Source organism: Artemia franciscana, unplaced genomic scaffold (assembly GCF_032884065.1).
Source record: "Artemia franciscana unplaced genomic scaffold, ASM3288406v1 Scaffold_209, whole genome shotgun sequence".
NCBI classification, from domain to species: Eukaryota; Metazoa; Arthropoda; class Branchiopoda; order Anostraca; family Artemiidae; genus Artemia; species Artemia franciscana.
Window position 1 is genome coordinate 140,350 of NW_027063105.1, and position 19,868 is coordinate 160,217.

Consider the following 19,868-nt stretch of genomic DNA (forward strand, 5'->3'; position numbering starts at 1 on the left):
ACACGCACCCGTGATTTGTCTTCTGGCAAAAAATACGAAATTCCACATTTTTGTAGATAGGAGCTTGAAACTTCGAAAATAGGGTTCTCTGATACGCTGAATCTGATGGTGTGATTTTCGTTAAGATTCTATGACTTTTTGAAATAGGGGTCGTTTTCCCCTAATTTTGATGGGTAAGACTAAACTTGATTAAACTTATATATTTAGAATCAGCATTAAAATGCGATTCTATTGATATCAAAACCCGATTTTTTAGAGTTTTGGTTGCTATTGAGCCGGGTCGCTCCTTACTACAGTTCGTTACCACGAACTGTTTGATGACGTAGCCCATCTGCCCAGACGCATACTTTGTAAGCATTATTCACTTCTTCCCCTGTCTCATCAATTTCTAACTTTTTACCTTTTGTCATGCAGTTTGTTATATAGTTTGGCAACTTGGAGCCGATATGACCAGTAATTGAACATCATTGTTGCCTTTTTTTAGGTTGCCTATAATTCTGTCAACAATTATCTTCTGATCTAAATTGAGGGAATTGAAGTCATTTGACAACTGTCTTTAATAGAAATGACGTAGCCCATCTGCCCAGACCTTTGTACGGATTATTCACTTCTTCCCATGTCTCATCAATTTCTAACTTTTCGCCTTTGGTCATGCAGTCTGTTATATAGTTTGGCAACTTGGAGCCGATATGACCAATAATTGAACTCTTAGAAGAGTTAGGAATGCCGAATCTGTAATCACTAATCCATAAGCCTGAATTTCTTTTGAATTTCCCTTGGCAGTATTTGCTGCAGCGGTGCATCTGGTGATTAACAATAAGTTTGTGCAGGGTCGGACTCGATAGTTTATAAAGAAAATGACTTGTGGTAAAGCTATCAATGTACCGTGTAACTTCATCCAGTGATGATTTTCTAGCAACTCGTACAGATTCTACCCTGAGAGTGTAATGCACATGTGGTGCACCACTCGTTTGGTATTCAATTCGTCAATAGTAGTCCTTGATTTTACCAAAGACGGGATTCAACTTTGTACAGGAAAGGTTGTTGAATAGGGCTCTCCATTTTTTGTAAAAATGTATGACCACAGACACAGGGGCTATTGCTGTTAGTTCAGCTGGTGTCATTTTATCGACGCCAACCACATGACTGTTGATGTCACTTGAGTGTTTTATGAATTCTGGGAACACCATTCCGCACGTGAGGCTTTAATGAATAACTGTAATATCATAGACTTGACTTTTCCCACCAAAGCGTGAAAATATTGTCGATATCCTTTCACGTTTGACTGGATTTCTGTGTTGAAGTCGATCCAGAAGATCTTTTGCACTTTGATTAACCTTACAGTCCTAATCATGTGTGCCGCACTGTTACAAAAGTAAGAAAGGTCTTGATGCTGAAAGTTGTGAAATAGATAGTTTTGTCTAAGTGGAACTGTCGGTGTCTACTAAGAAGACGCCCCTTGATATAGTCTGCATTTCGCATTGAAAAATGACGGGAGATGTCCTGCATATGGTCTTTGCCATAAGGGAAGAGATTTGAAAATGCTTTGATGTCCAATTCCTCTTGAAACTGATCCTCCCCTAAATCATGTAATCTTTTCAATTGAAATAGGTCAGTCTCAATGTTTTTATAGTTCTTGGAGTCATCAATAAAGTCTTTCGGTACTGACGAGTCAAGTTTTTGTATAGAGAAATGCTCTACTAAGGGTGATTTGGCATCATTTGTAAGTTTTTCCTATATTGCCCCCTCTGGTGCTTCATAAGTTTGCTCTTGTCCCTTTTCTTTTTCTAATGTGACTCAATAGTCTCTCAACTCTTCTAGTGTGTATGCTTTAATATTCCTATGCACAATATTGTTTGCTTTCAACCAAAATCGTGCTTTGTGTATTTTGCTTAAATCAATAAGTGCTGCCCAAACATTCTTGTTATAGGTTGTTTGTCCATTGACAAGTATGACAAAACTGTCAATGTTTAGCAATTTTTCTGGTTTTACATCTACATTTGCTTGGTCATCTACAGGTAGATGTACAATTCTTCCTTTAAGAGCCTCTGTCAATTCGTTTGCTAGTCTTTATGATCCCAGGACTTGTCCAAGTCTAGCAACTGTTTGATATGGTGTGACACATCTTATCATTAACAGTTCAAATTGATTCAAATTCTTAGTGCGAACTGGAGTTTCATAAGTTTTTCCTGATCTGGCAGTTTTAACTGCTCGCAGAAATCATAAGGAACTGATAGGTATTCGTCTCCTATCTCAGTTACTTTTATTTGCTTTTTCCCAAAGATATTCATAATTTCTGATTCTTCTGTAGATATCTGAGGACGCAGAGGCTCCAAAAAGCTTGTAAAGTTTTTCATCTTCAGTTTTGGAATTGCAGCTTCTACAACGGATCATTATTGTGCAACACTATTTTTGCTCCTAATTGTTTTCACATCAATTATGAGTCTGTATCTTTCTACAGCCTTTTACAAGCCTTTAACAAAGTTTGCTAGAAGAGGAAATTGTGGTGCTTGTGCTCGCAGAGCACGAACAAAGCTGTAATTTCCTTTACATGGGTGACAATAAAGTGAATGTCCCATTTTGTCCAGTTTAATTGACTGGTTTGCGCAGCAATTGGATTTATCCAAATACAATTCCAGTGAATCTTCATTAATGTATCTTCTTTGCTCATCTCGGAAACTGTCCAAAAGAGAATAAGACTCATTTCAATGTCAATTGGCTCATATTTGCAGAGATCTCGATGGCATTTCAATTTAATTTGGGGATATTTCTCTGCCAACTAACTTTTGACAGTAGAATGTATTTCGATGGTCCCTCTCTAATTTTTTTTTATTCAAATCCTTTATCATATATCTTTTATAAATATCGATGAGAATTTTAATTTGTTAGTATTTTAGTCTTCATCATCAAATTTGGTAGAAGATTGTGTTTTTAAATCCTTCAACTAACCTTTTGTGAAAAGGAGGTACAAAATTTGGAAAGCTATTCTCAGTGTCATTATCTTGCTGCTTTTGTGTTGTTGTCTCGCACAAGCGTCTATTACCAACTTCTACAGCTTTGTTATTACTATAGTAAAACAAATTTCCTCTTCCTTCCTCATCAGTTGGAATTGCAGCGTAAAGGTCACCAGTGTGACCACTCCTCAAACAATGGTTGACATCAAAGATTTTATACACTTACTCGAGATGATAAGCTTCATTATGCACAAAATGTTCAATGGCATTTCCCATTGCAAGGGTAAATTCTTCAATATCAGAGAAAAAATCTGCTTTTGGTAGATTCTACAAGATTTTAGAAAACTGCTTTTGGATGTTTGCATTTAGCTTTACTAAAGAGTTCGAAGCTATGTTAATGTCTACGTTAGCCATTGCTAGCAGTAGCTTAATTTCAATGGTTGAACACGTTCTTTCTTTTTTTTTTGCACATTTCAAAGTTAGTATTTAAATTTTCTAAATGTGACTTAATATTTGCTACAGTCCTGGACCTATATGCCCACCTTTGTCTGTAATTTCTTACAAATAAACTAGATTGCATGTTATTAGCCAGAGATGAATTGTGCGTGGACTGGCTTATGAAGCAGGACATATCAAAAGACTTGGCGCTGGTTTGTGCTCGGTTCTGACTTTTCTTTATCATTTTTGAAGGATAACTTTTCACTTTCTTTTATGTATATCTCATTGCAAGCTTAGGCAGAGTTGAGTTTTGTGATAATGTTTCGCCATTTTTTTTTCGTCGACCTGCGGCTTCTGTAAAAATTCTTATAGAATTTGATGACTATTTTTAATGTTTCCCTCCTCTGTTGCTTACTAGAAAAGTCAGTCCCTCTTTGTGTTTTCAATAAATTGTAAATAGTTACTTTTTCAATGTGATTCCTTTGATGCAAATCATCTCTCCTGTTTGGTTCTTGGTTTCCAAGAGACTTATCTGATGTAATTTTGACGACACTCTTCATTATCTCTATAGATGATATTTCTCTGGATTGATATAGACTTGATGGCCTTCAGGCAATAAGTCGTCATTTTTATATTTATCCTTCACATGTTGTAATGCTAACTTGATAGTCTTCAGGCGATAAGTCTCTTCTTTTCTGCAATTATCCTTCACACTTTCGGATGCTAACTTGATACTGCTCTGGTGATAAGCTTCATCATTTTTGTATTAGTCCATCACATGCTCTGATGATTAATTGATAAGATTCTGGTGATTGAAGAATTTCCAAGGAAACCAAACACACTCAAAAATTTCCCTAACAATGGCCCCAGAATATCTCCACTTGCAAAATTGAGTAGAAAAAGTACCTTTGTGAAAAAAATACCTTATGCAAACTTCGCGCTTTACTTAGGCAGCGCTATTGCGCTACCTATGATATATATATATATTTTAATTGGGGTTGTTAATAAGATTTAGTTGAAAAATTCTTACGATTTATTTTTAAAGAATTGTAAAGGGCCATGTTCAAACTTGTGTGTGTTTATGTGTTTATCAGTTTGATTATATTCTATTCTTTCTATACTACTGATAAAATGTAATAATTTATTATGCTTTAATATTTCGTCGAAAGTTCAACATTAATACATAAATAACTTATACTATCTTTTTTTTCTTTCAATAACCTTGAAAACCATACCTTTGTCTAATTTTTTTAATTTCTTTTCAAGATCATCTGCTTTAGAATCAAAACGCTTAGGTGCAAATAGATCAACAATTTCACCTTTAAAATCAATAATGATAGTGATTGTCTTTCCATGTTTAGCTGCAACCCATTTGATTCCTATAAGCGTGTATTCCATCCCAATATGTAAATCTTCTTTCCTAATAATTCTATTATATTTAAGTTCTATTGTCGTTTCGTTTAAAAGCTTCTCCATTTATTAGTTTCTAATTTAATTAAAACATTTTTCAAATCGAAAACAATGCTTGCGGATATGATCTTGAATCGCTTCCCGACTAAGACGACCTAACCTAACCTAGTTCATTTCCGTCACCGGTAAGTAGGATCCCGGCGTTTGGATGTTCAGACTGGAGGTAATCAAGTGACATAGATAACGACGAAGACCACACTGCCTTTCCATCACAAACACCAAAAACAAGAAGAACAATAGGAAATTTTTTAAGACAGTGGGAAACAAATTAGAATGAATATTTGGCCCTATATCCAAGGGTCGTCCTCAGCAATACAAATAAGAAAAAACAACTTACAAGAGGATAAAATCAATAAAACTAAAATGAACAGTTTTTCAAAACAGTCCCAGCATCCTTACCAGTTCAACCAGGACTGATAAATAAATTGTTATGAAACGAGGCAGTTCATTGAAATGAAAGAAAATGAATTAAAAACACGTTTTTAATGCCAACCTAGCTTTTTTCGCTGCTGATCTTATAGGTCTATTTGTGACAGGTTCTGTGTTAATATCTATTGGTTTTCTATAATATTTCGTAGTCATTTTTAATTAAATTTGTGTATAGAGCATTCAGTGAATATTCTCCTAAATCCCTATTTAAGGAAATATTATTATTCATCTGTTGGATTTCAATTGCTTCTCGAACTACTTGCTTTATGCCTAGATCAGTGCTAATAATGGCGGATTCTTCAAAAAGTATTTTGTGGCTAGGATTTTCGAAAACATGGCTGCTTAAAGCAGAATCGAAAGAAACAGAAGTAGTGTTAGAATTCAGAGCTTTGGTGATATCATCTTTATGTTGTTGTAGGCGTCTCTCGAAATTCTGGTGGGTTCTCCCTATATAGAATTTGCCACAGCTGCAAGGTATTTGCTAGACACCTCTTTGGCGAGTAACTGGAGTCTTATCTTTACTAGAATTTAGGAAATTAATGATTTTCAAATTATTGGTAAATACAACATACAGATTATTTTGTGTGCATACTTTTTTAAAATTTCTAGTGATTTTTTGGATATATGAGAGGTAAATTATGTTTTGGGGTTTATCGGGATTCTCACATGGTAAATTATCGTTGACTTTATGGGAGTGTCTTTTCACTCTACGTTTAATTGTATTATTAATAAATAAAAGAGGATACCCATTTCCAAAAAGTATGTCTCTGATAAAGTCTAGTTCAGCTGTGATGTAGGAATCAGAACAGATGTTTAGGGCACGATCGACGAGAGATATTACGACCAGTCTTTTAACTTGTGGGGGATGGTTTGATTCAAAATGTAGATATCTAACGTTTTTGGGTTGGTTTTCTGTAAATAGTAAAATTGAGTTCATCTAAGTTACAAATAATAAGAACATCTAGGAATGAGATTTATTTACAATTTCGATTTCTAACATAAACTGTAAATTCCAATCATATGTATTAAGGTGATCTAAAACAAACCCTAAGTTCATTTCCCCCATTGTTCCAAAGTGAAATTACGTCATCCATGTAACGTCCCCAAAACATGTGTGTCAACAAATATGAATTTAATATGCTCTACATAAATATTCGCCAGTAACCCGGAGATAGGCGCACCCATGGATAAGCCATTTATTTGTTGGTAGAAAGAATTACGGAACTGAAAATACATTGAATATTTGTTACAAAGTTTAACCAAGGTCATTAAAACGTCACAATCTAATCCTGTTGCAGAAGCTTCTATTAAGTCATAATTTTCATTTATTCTATTTTCTAATAATTTCTCGGATTCTGCTACATTAATAGTTGTATACATAGACACAATGTCGAAGCTACAGATAACTGTATTTTCTGAAATATTTACTTTTTTGAGCTTGTCAACTAAATCAACTGAATTACGCATATAAGATTTTTTAGAAAAAAAGCGAAGGTTTGAAGGCTGTACACAACCATTTTCCAATGTTAGAGGTGGGGGCTTTCATACAAGCTACAATTGGCCTTAAAGGAATGCCTTGCTTATGTAATTTTGGTAGACCATAAAATTTTGGACAAAAGCTGCCTCGGGGAGAAAATTTATTATATAATTGTGGAGTAATTTTACCATTTTGTTTTAGATCTTTTCATTCTTTTTTAATTTGATCAAAACTGATCAGTATGATCGTGGGTTATAGTTTTTATGTAGTTTTTTCATTTTGATGGGCATAAATTTTTGTGTTGTATTCTTTCGTATCCACGACAACCAAAGAATTGCTTTTATTTGCTTTAGTTATAATAATGGACGGACCTTTGCGGAGATTGGGTAGAATTCTTAGGTCCCGCAAATTATCTGGTTTTATGTAGGCGGGAGGATTAGCATTTTTTTATTATTGTAAAGTGTATCAGTAAGACAAGCCCTAACTTCGTCTGGGTTGGAAATAGACGAATAAAATTTGTGCAAAGAAGACTAGAGAGGAAATCAAATCTAGTTAGACACTAAATCCTCCCACTTTATTTTTTATAAGTTGTGCAAACGTAGACAAGCAAAAATTAAAGGAAAAGGTTAACAACCACTGTATTAAAAAAAACAAAAAAACTAAACTACACTTGAATTCACTCAAAAAGGAATATACTTGTCAACACTTTTTGTCAAGAATTCTTTAAAAATTTCGTCCATTCTATACATTTTTTTTAACCACCTTCCGGCATTATTTGTGGAGTATGTTCTTTAAAGTGCTGTGCTATTCCACTAAGCAACTGATCTCCATTGGTATAAACAATAGTTGCTCTGGTTGTTGCTCTACTAATTGCTTCTATAAGGTCATGGATCTTGAGATTACCTCGTAATTCCTTGTCACTGAAATGTTTCATAATAGTTTTAAAGATAAACTTTGTCCTCTTGAAACCTTCGGAACTCAATTCTTGAATAATTGTTTCTAGCTTGTTTTTCTGCGTAAATGATTCCAAGTTTTCGTTAACAAAAATGATACTAATTTTATATTCTTTTTTTCGAAGTGGAATCTTCCATTAAAAAAAATTTAGAGGATGAGCATCTTTAATTTCTTCATCGGGAATTCCTAGAGAACTCATAAGGCTCTTTGCCTCCGAAATAGCACCTTCTCCATCCCTGGAATAAAAAAAGTGAAATAGATTATAAGGATTCTTGCAAAGAGTGCAAATGAAAATACAGACATAGTTTATAAACTAAAAAAAACTACCAAATGTTTTGGGGATAATTCCCATGTATTTTTTCAATAGCGTTTAGTCCTCGTCAGTGCTATATCGTTTTAAAACTCAACGTTTATTTAGATCTGTTGCTTTCTCATGCTGCTTAAATCTAAGAACATCCTTGTTTTTCTCATTTCTACGTCTTCTTCTTATTTGTGACTCTTTGACTCTTTTTTTCTTCTGTCTTGATTCTTCGTCTTGACTTTGTCTTGTTCTGATATTGTCTTGTTCTGACTGGTCTTGATTTTGACTTTGTCCTGCTGATTCTGTCTTGACTCTTTGGTCTTTGATTCTTCTGTCTTGTTCGTCTCTGATTGTTCTTTCTTGTCCGTCTGCGATCACTGGGTTGCTGGGTACTAGGATTAACTTCAGATCTAGACAAAAAAAGAGATTATTTTAATAGATTTACTAACTATGGAAGTTGCACAGAAAGTTTTTTGTAAGTTCAGACAAAATAAATTCTTTTGCCGAGATTTTGAATTAAAATTTAGCTGCCATCAATCCACTGTCAATTGGAGAAAAAGCCAAAACGTATTTGCAAGTCCACTCGCGTATTAGTTACTTTGGATCGTATTTTGATAATAGGCGATCCCTACCCCGATTTACTATATTGGAATTGCTAACACCTTTTTTTAAAGTTTCATTCCAAGAAAATACCAGCGGGTATGTTGGTGTCCCACCAAGTTTCATCCTGATCATACCATTCTAAGCCTCTTTTAAGATATCCGGTCCCCCCTCCAACATCCCCCCCCAACGACACTGGATCCGGTCGAGATTTGAAATAAGAGATCTGAGTTGCGAGGTCCTTCTAAATATGAAATTTTATTAATATCCAATAACTCCTTTGTAGGTTAAAAATACCTAATTTTTTTCTATTCTTTTTAAAATTAACCCTACTTCCATATCCCCCAAAGAGAGCGGATCTGTTCCGGTTTTGTCAATCACGTATCTAGGACTTGTGGTTATTTTTCCAACCAAGTTTCATCCCAATCCCTCCGCTCTGAGCGTTTTCCAAGATTTTAGGTTTGCCCATCCTCTCCCCAATATCACCGGATCCAGTCAAGATTTAAAATAAGAGCTCTGAGGCCCAATATCCTTCTTAATGTCAAATTTTATTACGATCCTATCACCCTCGTAAGTTAAAAATATCTCATTTTTTCTAATTTTTCTGGATTAACCATCCCTCCACTCCCCCCCCAGATGGTTGAATCGGGGAAACGACTATTAATAATTAATCTGGTCTGGTCCTTAATACAGCTGCCAAATTTTATCGTCCTAGCTTATCTGGAAATGCCCAACTAGCAAAACTAGGACCGACAGAATTTGCAATCGCTGTATGTCACTTGGTAAATACCAAGTGTCATAAAAACACAAATCTTTCCTTTTCTGAAACTATACCTCTCTGAACACAAATGCTAGGGGCGTAGAATTTCAAATACATTAACTAACGATTATGGTCATTTTGTAATTTTGTTGTTTTAAAATTTTATTTTTCATTAAAATAAAGTAAAAAGGCGCAGTTGCAAGTATAAGCAAATTAAATTTAAAATTTCGTTACTAAAGAAGTTGTATATTTTTGGAAGGGAGGGGGGGGTCTTTTTAAGGAATTCATGTCATTTAGGGAAAGAAACAGTCTACAAGAAAAAAACACAGAAAAAGTCTACTAAAAGGAAGAAGATTAACTAAAATTGCTCTTGAGTAGGTTTTTCTTTACCCTGCCCCCTAATACTGTTTGAAAACGGGAATAATTCTCAGATCAAGAAAACTGAAGAATTTTCATGCAGCACAAACCAAAATAGGGATGAAGATCCTCCTGAGCAATTAATGGCGGAAGGGGCGTCAAATAAACGTTTCAGCTGCCGATTACAAAAACACAAATTGCCGCATTGAACAGTCGAAACCTATATTTTATAGCTTATTTGGTCGGTATTAGGTAGTCAAAACCTATTAGATGTAGATAGCAAAGTTTTCAGTGTAGTTTTTATTAATTTGAAGGGGAACTTTAGGTTAGTTAGAAAAAATATATAGAATTTTTTCACCAGTTTTAATATTCAATTAAGGGAGTAAGAAGGAATAAAAGCACTTATTATAGAGGCTTGACTGTTAGAACAAGAAGCTGTGAATAAATTGAACTTTCAATAACATATCCCTGAGTAAATTTCAGTGACTAGGGTATAATGAGCATTGGTCAACAGTAAGGTGGGGAAGGGGGGCTGGGGTTGGTTATTTCAAGTAAACTCAACAAAAACATACAGTTGAGAGAAAAAAGGAATATGAATAAGCGACAAAGGTTACCGTATTTGTTATTAATAAATTAAAAAAAAATCATTAGTCGTGGAAGTCCATTCAATTACTGCTAAAAGAAAAAGATTCTAATATATCTTTATATTGGGTATCGGAATATCTGGAAACCTGATTCCAAACACAAATCTCTATGTTGCGGACGTATTTGTACAACACCGAGATAGGATAAAATGTTTTATAGTATATATTTATATTCATAGTTTGCATTATTACAGTTTTTATTCATAGTTTAAGTGTTTGTTTATAAATCTTTGTTAATGCATATAAGGCTGCATTCAAGGGAGGGTTATAAGTTTTGACCCCTCCCCCCTAAACTTGTTCTGTTCTTAAAAAATAAAAAAATATGCATATACAAAAAATGATTAAAAAAAATAAACTAAGGGCAAGCATTAGATCTGTTACATTTAAATCATTAAACTAAAAATAATTTTCATATAAGAGTATTAATTATTTACTCCAACAAATTTTTCTCAAAAACCATAACTATCTGAAAATGGCGTGCTGTGCTATTGATTTAATAGTCATAAATTTAATTCTGACAAATTTTATCAACTGGAGTATAATTAGACCTTCAGTTGTTTACAGGAGGGCTAAAACAGTGCATTCTAATAGCCTAGTCACATCACTATGGCTATGTATTAAGGAAAAAACAATAATAGCTTAACCAGCTTTCAACCAAATCGGTGAAGTAAGTCTTATAATCAGTGCATCTTCTCTTCCCTATTTTATCCAGAAGCTTTTTCCCTATTTGAAAGAAAAAGCTACCCATCGAAATGGCTTTGGGTTCTGGAAACCCAATCAATACAACCATCATCATGCAGAACTTAAGGATAAAAACTTACTACTTTTTGTGAAAGTTTCGCATGCAGAAATCTGCCATGTGACGGCTTGCAGCGAGACAAATCTGATTACCTCTTCTGATAATTTCTTATGGACAAAAGCCAAGCTGCTGTAAGAACCTGAAACATAATAAGGCTCATTATAAAATAAATATTCTTATAATAACAATTGATGCACTTATTATAATTGCTCTCTATCTCCCCCAAAAAATAACAGAAACGAAGCACCTGAAAGAAAATTGGCCCGAAAAGAAGCTTAAGGAGAGATAGATAAGGTGAAAATAGTAGTATGGGGCATATGGGCCCATGAGGACATAATTTTCATAGTCATTTAATATAGCAATTAATCCGATCATGACCTTTCTTAGCAACCAAATTGCCTATATTGTCAGCTTGATAGATTGCCAGATTACATCATTTGCGTGTTTTAGCGGGGATATAATTTGCATATTCCTGACAGCCCCTAGCAACAAGATCCAGTAATGAACGTCCCAAGCAACGAAGTTTCCTATGTAGCCAGCCGTTACATATTGTTATATAAACATTCCGTTTTTTTTAATTCGAATGGACTCATTTAGGGAACTTATGGTCATCCATGTCCCACCTCAAGGAGCCTCCAGGAATGAATTTCACTTGTAATATTTTCAAAATACGAATTGAAGATCATATATATATGTAAATCATGATTTTTTTCTATTTGAAAAATATTTTTTGAGAAAACATTACGTGTGCGTAGATTTTGAAGGAGAACTTTAAAATTAGAATTTCATTTATTGAAAAAAACATAAAACATGTGATTTTTGATGCATCTATTGCTATGACACTGGTTATTCCTTCGGTTTCGGTTACTCTTGGGCCGATCTGGTCATTACTTATAGCTCAATACCACCCCGACTTATAGGAATCACCCTGACTTATAGGAACGATATTATACCACTAGCTATTATGGTGAAATTTCATGGTGTGCATCTTTACTGTTTTCATTCTTTTAACCCGCATATAACTTCCCCTTGTGCCAGCAACCTGTTTAGCTTGGCTTTCATATGTTTCCTTCTCTGTTCTTGTGATACCATTGCAATTTTTGTCTAATTCCTTGTCGACTTAGAGGCACAGTCTGCTTTTTCAAAATATTTGTAACCTAAAAACCCTAAAAAAATTACTGAAAAACTGCAAACGTGAAAAGTGATTAGTAAGATTTTCCGAACCTAGAACTGAAAACTGTCAATATCAGTTTAGACGAAGCACCTGAAATAGAAATAAAACAGAATTGATATTATTAGAATAAGGTGAAAAAGAGAAAAGGGTTTGTTTATAAATTAAAACATGAAATCGACATAACATGAAATCTAACATACTTGCCAAAGAAAAAATTTAAAATAAAAATATAGAAACACACAAACTATTGTCTTACAGTATTCTATGCCCTTTGCTGTAACCCTTGATGCAGCACAATGCATTGATCCTCTGCTTGGCAATTCTGGGCCCAGGGTAGAATCTCCGCCACAGCAAGGTTGTACAACCAGCTTGCTAATTGTCCCTGTAAAAAAGACCCAGCAACTGAAACATCGATTTGACACCCTATTCAACAGAAATGGTCTATAGGATGTATATCCTTTTTTATCCTTTGGCGCTCGAATATGTCAAGTCTCATTTGGTGGTCCAGGTTGTTAGTTTTCACCCATCGCAAATTTACGGTGCTTGTGTCTTGCTTTCCGTCTAATCACGTTTGTTAGTTCAAATGCTTCAAAAAATTTTGCTTATACCAACGAATCATCATTTATAACAGTTGCAATTTTTTTCCTTCCTCTACGGCATACGTGGAGCGATTGATAAGCCAAAATGGGAGGTGAAGCCACCTTGGGATATAGATCGATATATATATGTTTTTAACTACGTAAAACTTGTGAGTATACATCATTCTTCGCTGTCGCATTGTCTGTGTATATACGAAGCCTTATATGCGTATATGGACGTCATATGCAAACGCTAACCAAGCAGTTACTATTCACAGTAATTGAGCCATACGTAAATATAATTCCCATAAGGTTCATCCAGCCCATCATATTTTCGTCTTTTAAAACAAGAAGTATAATTCTTTAGTACTTTTTAACTTTTTCAATATAAGCTACCAATATAATTTCCTTAAATCCAATATATATACCATGCATACCAGATATAAAAAAACAAACAGAAGGAAATATTGATGGTTACTTACCCTTGAGATGAAAGAATCAATAAATAAAGCAAGAAGGCATGGGATAACGGTGTAACTGTTTATGAATCTGTTTGTGAAGAAAAAAGCTTTCCATACAGCAATTAATTAGTTAGCCGCCCCCATGGCTAATATTAGTTCATGTGATGTTCCATTACAATTACAGCATCTGCAGTATATTAGATGACACTGCTGGTGGGGGCGGCTGAATTTGACAGATGCTATTGAATGTAAATAGGAGACCGCGGATATTAATAATTTATAAATATTAGTTCATGTGATGTTTACAATTACAGCATCTGCACTATATTAGATGACACTGCTGGTTGGAGTGGCTGAATTGGACAGATGCTATTGAATGTAAACAGGAGACCACGGATAAGGCACATAATTCTAAAATCCCGAATCTCGTCAAAAGGAAGTAGGACGGTCCTGAAATATAAAATGCTCAGAATAAATTTGCAAAAAATCTAAATCACTTTTGTTTTCAAAATTATTGGAAGGAGTTAAAACTTCAATACTATTTGTCAACTCCTATGCTCACGGAAAAAAATATTTCAAGATTAGTACGCTATTCAATTAGTATTAAATACTGACTTTGAAGTACTTCCGAAGCGGGAAGTAGACTGTAGGAATAATTAGTTGTCCAACTATGCATGTCTACATCAGCGAGTTTAACATTATCATGGCTGCAGCACATATATCGTTAATTGAACTTTCGTTTTTAATTCGTATCTATCCTTGTTGCAAGTTTTCTAGACGTAAACGTCTTTTTTCTTCATTTTCGTTAGTGACTCCTTTTGATTCCCGCTGTCACTTATCTTCTAACCACATATTTCTTTTTTGTTCAATTTTCACAATTTCAAACACCTTTTCTATGCCCTTTGCTGTAACCCTTAATGGAAGGAACAATATTTTATCAGATTGAAAACACTTACGGCTGCACGGTCTATCAAATTTCTAAAGAATCTCCGACATTTCGAAGTATCGAAGGACTTATTGAAACAATGCTTTTGAAGCAACGCTGGTACTAGAACTGGGATGTAAAATGGTACTAGAACTGGGATGTAACTCTAAAAACTGGTATTTTGACACTGGTATACGCATCAAAAACTAAGAATCTAAGGAAAGTGGCATGATTTTTGAAAAATGGGGAAACAACCCCAAAAAATAAAGCGATTTTAATAAAATAATACCATTAATTCAACGTATCAGAGAAGGCTACTGCCAGTGATTTCCAGCTCTCCTCTGCAGAATATCAAGTTTGTTTATTTTTTGCAGGATGAAAGATCGTAGATGCGTGTTTTTTGTTTTTTCCCCATGTGTAATCGTGTCGAACCAATGGTCTTCGAATATCAGAGGAGGACTCTTTCAAACTGAAATTAAAACTTCTAGTGTCTTTTTAAAGTTACAAAAAGATTGGAGGGTAGATACCTCCCCTCCCAAACACCTTATCCCCCAAAGTAACCTGGTAAAGATCTGAAGATAGCAATTTTTGTTCAACATAGTTGAAAGGCCAAATATAAAATGCCTTCGACAATAACATAGACTCCCCCCAAACTGTTTGTAAATTGGATTTATTTTATTTAGAAAATAATTTTTGTTGATTTTGTGTTAATGCACAAAATCAGCAAAATAAAACTTGAAAAGAATTTCCAGTCAAAGATCTTCTGAATAAAAGCTCAATTTTAAAACATCAAATGGGAGGATATGTTATCTAAAATAAGGTGGGAGAATAAAAATCGTACGATTCAAAAAATAAAAAAATAAATTATGTTATTGGATGTAAATTACATGTATCAGTTATTAAACAAATAAAAATCAGTATTTGAACATTAATACAGGAAACAGCAATTAGAAAGATAATGCTCATGAGCTTCTGTTTTATTTTCGTTTCTTATGAGGCACCAAAGTTTCAAAGTATTGTCCTTACATTGATCCTAATAACTAACTGCTCTGAGATATGACATCATGCTCTAAGAATAGATCTAATTGGCAGGCTCTTTTGCATTTTTCTTCTCTTTATCATTTGCAGGACAGGTCTATCATGAATAACATAATGGAGTAAAGAAAGTCAGGAAAAACTTCAAATATTCTTATGCCTAAACGTGCTATAAATTAAAAGGATTTTTTCTGCTACCCTGAAAAACTAGTTAAAAAAAAGATTTTGAGGTGGTGAACTTAAAAGTCCCAAAATTGAAAAAGCTAAACTGTAATTTTTTATGCTTTAAATATATCCTTTAACATAATCCTCCTTGTCAATATCTGAATTGTAGTAAATAGATAATTAAAATTAAATATTAATAGAAACTACACGTCTAAGAAGCCATATCCATTTTTTGAGATGTGCCCCAAGACGCAGTAGATCCTTGTTCCAATTGAATAATAAACACAAAAAAGTTTTCTGACTGAAAATAAGAACCAACATCTAAACTCAAAACGAACAAAATTATTCCGTATATGAAGAGCCCCCCCCCGATCCTCCTCACCTTGCAATCTTCACGGTAAACTTTTTAATATTTTTGGGAAAAGCTTTTTATTCTAGCTAAACTGCCATTGTGTTTCAGAAGTTGTAAAAAAAAGTTAAAATTTAGCGCAAAGAGCAACGTATTAAGGAGGAGGAGGAAAATCTCATTTCGGAGTACATGAGAGGTTTAATCTGGGACTGCAGCTAATTTTGAAGGACAAATGTTAGAGGTTAAAGAATAGCTTGTTTATTTGGGCATCAAGTCTGCACGCTAATAGGGATGTCTAAGCATGTGGAAGATTGTAATTGAAAGGGTAATAGGCAAATAAATATCCTTTTGAGAAGTAATTTAGGTCAGTTAGTTGATGTGAAAATTCAGAGACGTCTCCTTCAGATAAAAGAAGTTGCAAGTCTTCATTATAGGTCAGAAGCTTGAGGTTATGCCAAAACAAAAATTACGATTTATTTCAGCAAACAGATTTTAAGAAAATTTGGAATTTTAAAAGATTTTAAGAAAAGTCAGTGTCATAATCGAATATCCACAAAAAAAAAAAAAAAACAGGCTGATTATTTTTTTTTCATGCGCAACTTATCAAGAAAATGGTACGAGACATTTTATGGTAATTTTTCCTTGTCCAGTCCTTAGAAATGAAGCCACCAGCTAAGTCTGACCACGGTGGAGAGATCAGCAGAGGTGATTCAAATGAAGTTCAAGCATATTTGTTGTCAATACATACCTACTTGTCAAATCACAATTGGTGCATCAATATTCAAAATAAATTCTGAGCTCACAAACCAACAATTTCTATAAAAAAAACTAAATAAAATACTAGATCATACGTTTTGGTTTAATGAATGTTCACTTGCGTGGGTAAGAGATCCATGAATCATTCGATTAAAACCGTTCTATCCAGTTAAAGGCATAGTTAAGGGAGGGGATTTCACTAGGTGAGGAGGGGGGAAGTTCGGTGTGCGGTGCCAGTACCTTCGAAATTGTAACTATTTACATTGGAAATCTAGCTTGTGAGTAGAAATTTGTCAGCATTTGTTGGACAATTTTTTGGACACATTCTTTGAATTCCTTCTCCATACTTAAAATACTAGTTGCATCCCTGTATCCAAAAAAAGGAGAGGAGGAACAGCAGGTTGGATTGACAACATGTTTGATAACAGACTTGCAACTTCGACAAGGGATGAAGAAGAGTCAGCAGATAATATTAATGAGGAACTTGAAAGGTACCTGAGTGAGGATTTCATTGACAGGAAAAAAAGCTTCCTTTAGAGTGATGGTGAAGTAACAGCATTCGTTTCAAAGACAACACAACCTACTTGGGAGCATCTCTGCTGTCTACCCTCTTTTGACCGAAGGAAAAGAGATTTTAGAATGGTTTGGAAAATTTATGATAACAAACGAAGGGGTTTGAAAGGCGAAAATGTTGAAAAATTGTGCTTTGAACTTGCATTTTTTCTTTTGTTTTTGTGGGTGTGCGTCGCAATGGCTCAATGGAATTTGAAAAGTACTATTTTATCAAATGCATTGGACTCAGACAGTTTCATTGAATTGTTTGGCATCATTCTATTAGGCAGAATTCAGAAAGTCGAAGTCCTATTTTCTGTTAGCAGAATAAAGCCATATTTCATACTAGGGGCCTTTATTTTCAGAAATCCTCTACAACAGATGGAACAAACCACGAGCCCCAGGCGTTGTGGAACTGCAAAAAAACATGGCAGATATGTGCCAGCAAAAAAGGCTCGAAAAGGCCAATTTTTCCTATTTTTAATATCTATTAGCCTTATTACCTTGAGTAGATTTACATCCATAACTAAAATTTAATGGATTTTATACTTTCACTTCATATTAAAATTATGTTTAAAATATAAATTGGACTCCAACCATACAGTTGTCGGAGGTAACACCAAACAGCACCTACATAATTTTTTCGACTAATTCAGCTTGCACAAACAGGAACCAATTTTATATTCACTATTATCGGCTATGGTACAAACACTAACGATTGATCTTTCAGTTCATATCAAGAAAAAGGTGGATAAGCCTCTTTAGAATAGTTTTAAGCCTTGTACCCCAGATAAACTAACCAGAAGATAGTTGACCAAGCAGTTACTGACCAAGGAGCAAACTGACCACGCAGTTACTATTCACAGTAATTGAGCCATACGTAAATATACTTCCCGTAAGGTTTATCCAGCCCATAATATTTTCGTCTTCTATAACAAGAACTAGAATTCGCTTTAATACTTTTTAACTTTTTCAATGTAAGCTACCAATATCATTTCCTAAAATTCAATAATTATACCATGCATACCAGATATTAAAAAAAATAAACAGAAGGAAAAATGGAAGGTTACTTACCCTTGGGATGAAAGAATCGATAGCAATGGCAAGTATGCACGGAATGATGGTATAACTGTTTATGATTCTTTTTGCAAAAAAAAGGCCTTCCAAAGAACGATTAACTGGTTAGTCGCCCCCATGGCTAATATTAGCTGATGCGGTGTCCCATTACAATTACATAATCCACAGTATATAAAATGACACTGTTGGTGGGGGCGGCTGAATTGGAGAGATGCAATAGAATGGAAACAGGATACGAGGGATAATCCACATAGCTCTAAAAATCCAAATCGCGTCTTGAGGAAGTAGGACGGTCCTGAAATATAAAATGGTCAGAATTAATTTGCAAAAAATCTAAATCACTTTGGTTTTCAAAATTATCGGAAGGAGTGAAAACTATCAATACTATTTGTCAACTCCTATGCTCACGGGCAAAATATTTCAAATCTAGTACACTAGTCAATTAGTATCAAATACAGACTTTGAAGTAATTACGAAGCGGGAAGTAGACTGTAGGAACAATTAGTTGTCTAACTATGCATGTCTTTTTATGGATGGAAAATAAAATAAAACCGTGCTGAAAACTGAGCACAAACTGAAGAATTTTTGCAAGTCCTTGTTGTTGCAAGTCTTCTAGACGCAAACGTCTTGTTTCTATATTTTTGTTAGTGACTCGTTCTGATTCCCCCTTTCACTTGTGTTCTAACCACATATTTATTTTTTGTTCAATTTTGACAATTTCAAACATCTTTCCTATGCCCTTTGTTGTAACCCTTGATGCAGCACAATGGATTGATCCTCTGCTTTGCAATTCTGGGCCCAGAGTTGAATCTCTGCCACAGCTAGGCTGTACAACCAGCTTGCTAATTGTCTCTGTAAAAAGACCCAGCAACTGAAATTTTTTTTCTTATTCCAACGAATCATCATTTATAACAGTTGCAATTTTTTTTCCTTCCTCTAAGGCATACGTGGAGCGACTGATAAGCCAAAATGGGAGGTGAAGCCACCTTGGGATATATATATATATACTAGCTGTTGGGGTGGTGCTTCGCGCCACCCCAACACCTAGTTGGTGGGGGCGCTTCGCGCCCCCCCAAGCCCCCCCGCGCGCGTAAGTCGTTACGCGCCATAATAGTTACGCGCCATTGTAGTTGTGTCCCTATGTCCCACCTGTGAATATAGATATATATATATATATATATATATATATATATATATATATATATATATATATATATATATATATATATATATATATATGGTTTTAACTACGTAAAACTTATACAACATTCTTTGCTGTCCCATTGTCTATAGATATATATATATATATATATATATATATATATATATATATATATATATATATATATATATATATATATATATATATATATATATATATATATATATATATATATATGGTTTTAACTACGTAAAACTTATACAACATTCTTTGCTGTCCCATTGTCTTTGCATATAAATAGATTGTCAGGTTTACCGACTCTTGAACATGCAACATATAATGGTCCATGGGAAAACAATCTGTATTCAGATCTATACCTCATGATTCTAATGATTGCCCTTGAGCTTTGTTGATGGTGATTGCTAATCGACCATTCCCTGTCCCGGTGTCC

General features: G+C 34.4%; 1 long non-coding RNA gene across 1 annotated transcript; it reads right to left on the minus strand.

Moving 5' to 3' along the window:
• Positions 1-7,177: 7,177 nt before the first annotated feature.
• On the minus strand, positions 7,178-19,230 carry LOC136042812 (uncharacterized). The gene is made up of 3 exons (XR_010621442.1): positions 18,253-19,230; positions 11,206-13,846; positions 7,178-8,433 (listed from the first exon to the last, which is right to left on the minus strand). It is a non-coding gene; the product is annotated as an uncharacterized LOC136042812 (long non-coding RNA).
• Between the last annotated feature and the right edge of the window lie 638 nt (positions 19,231-19,868).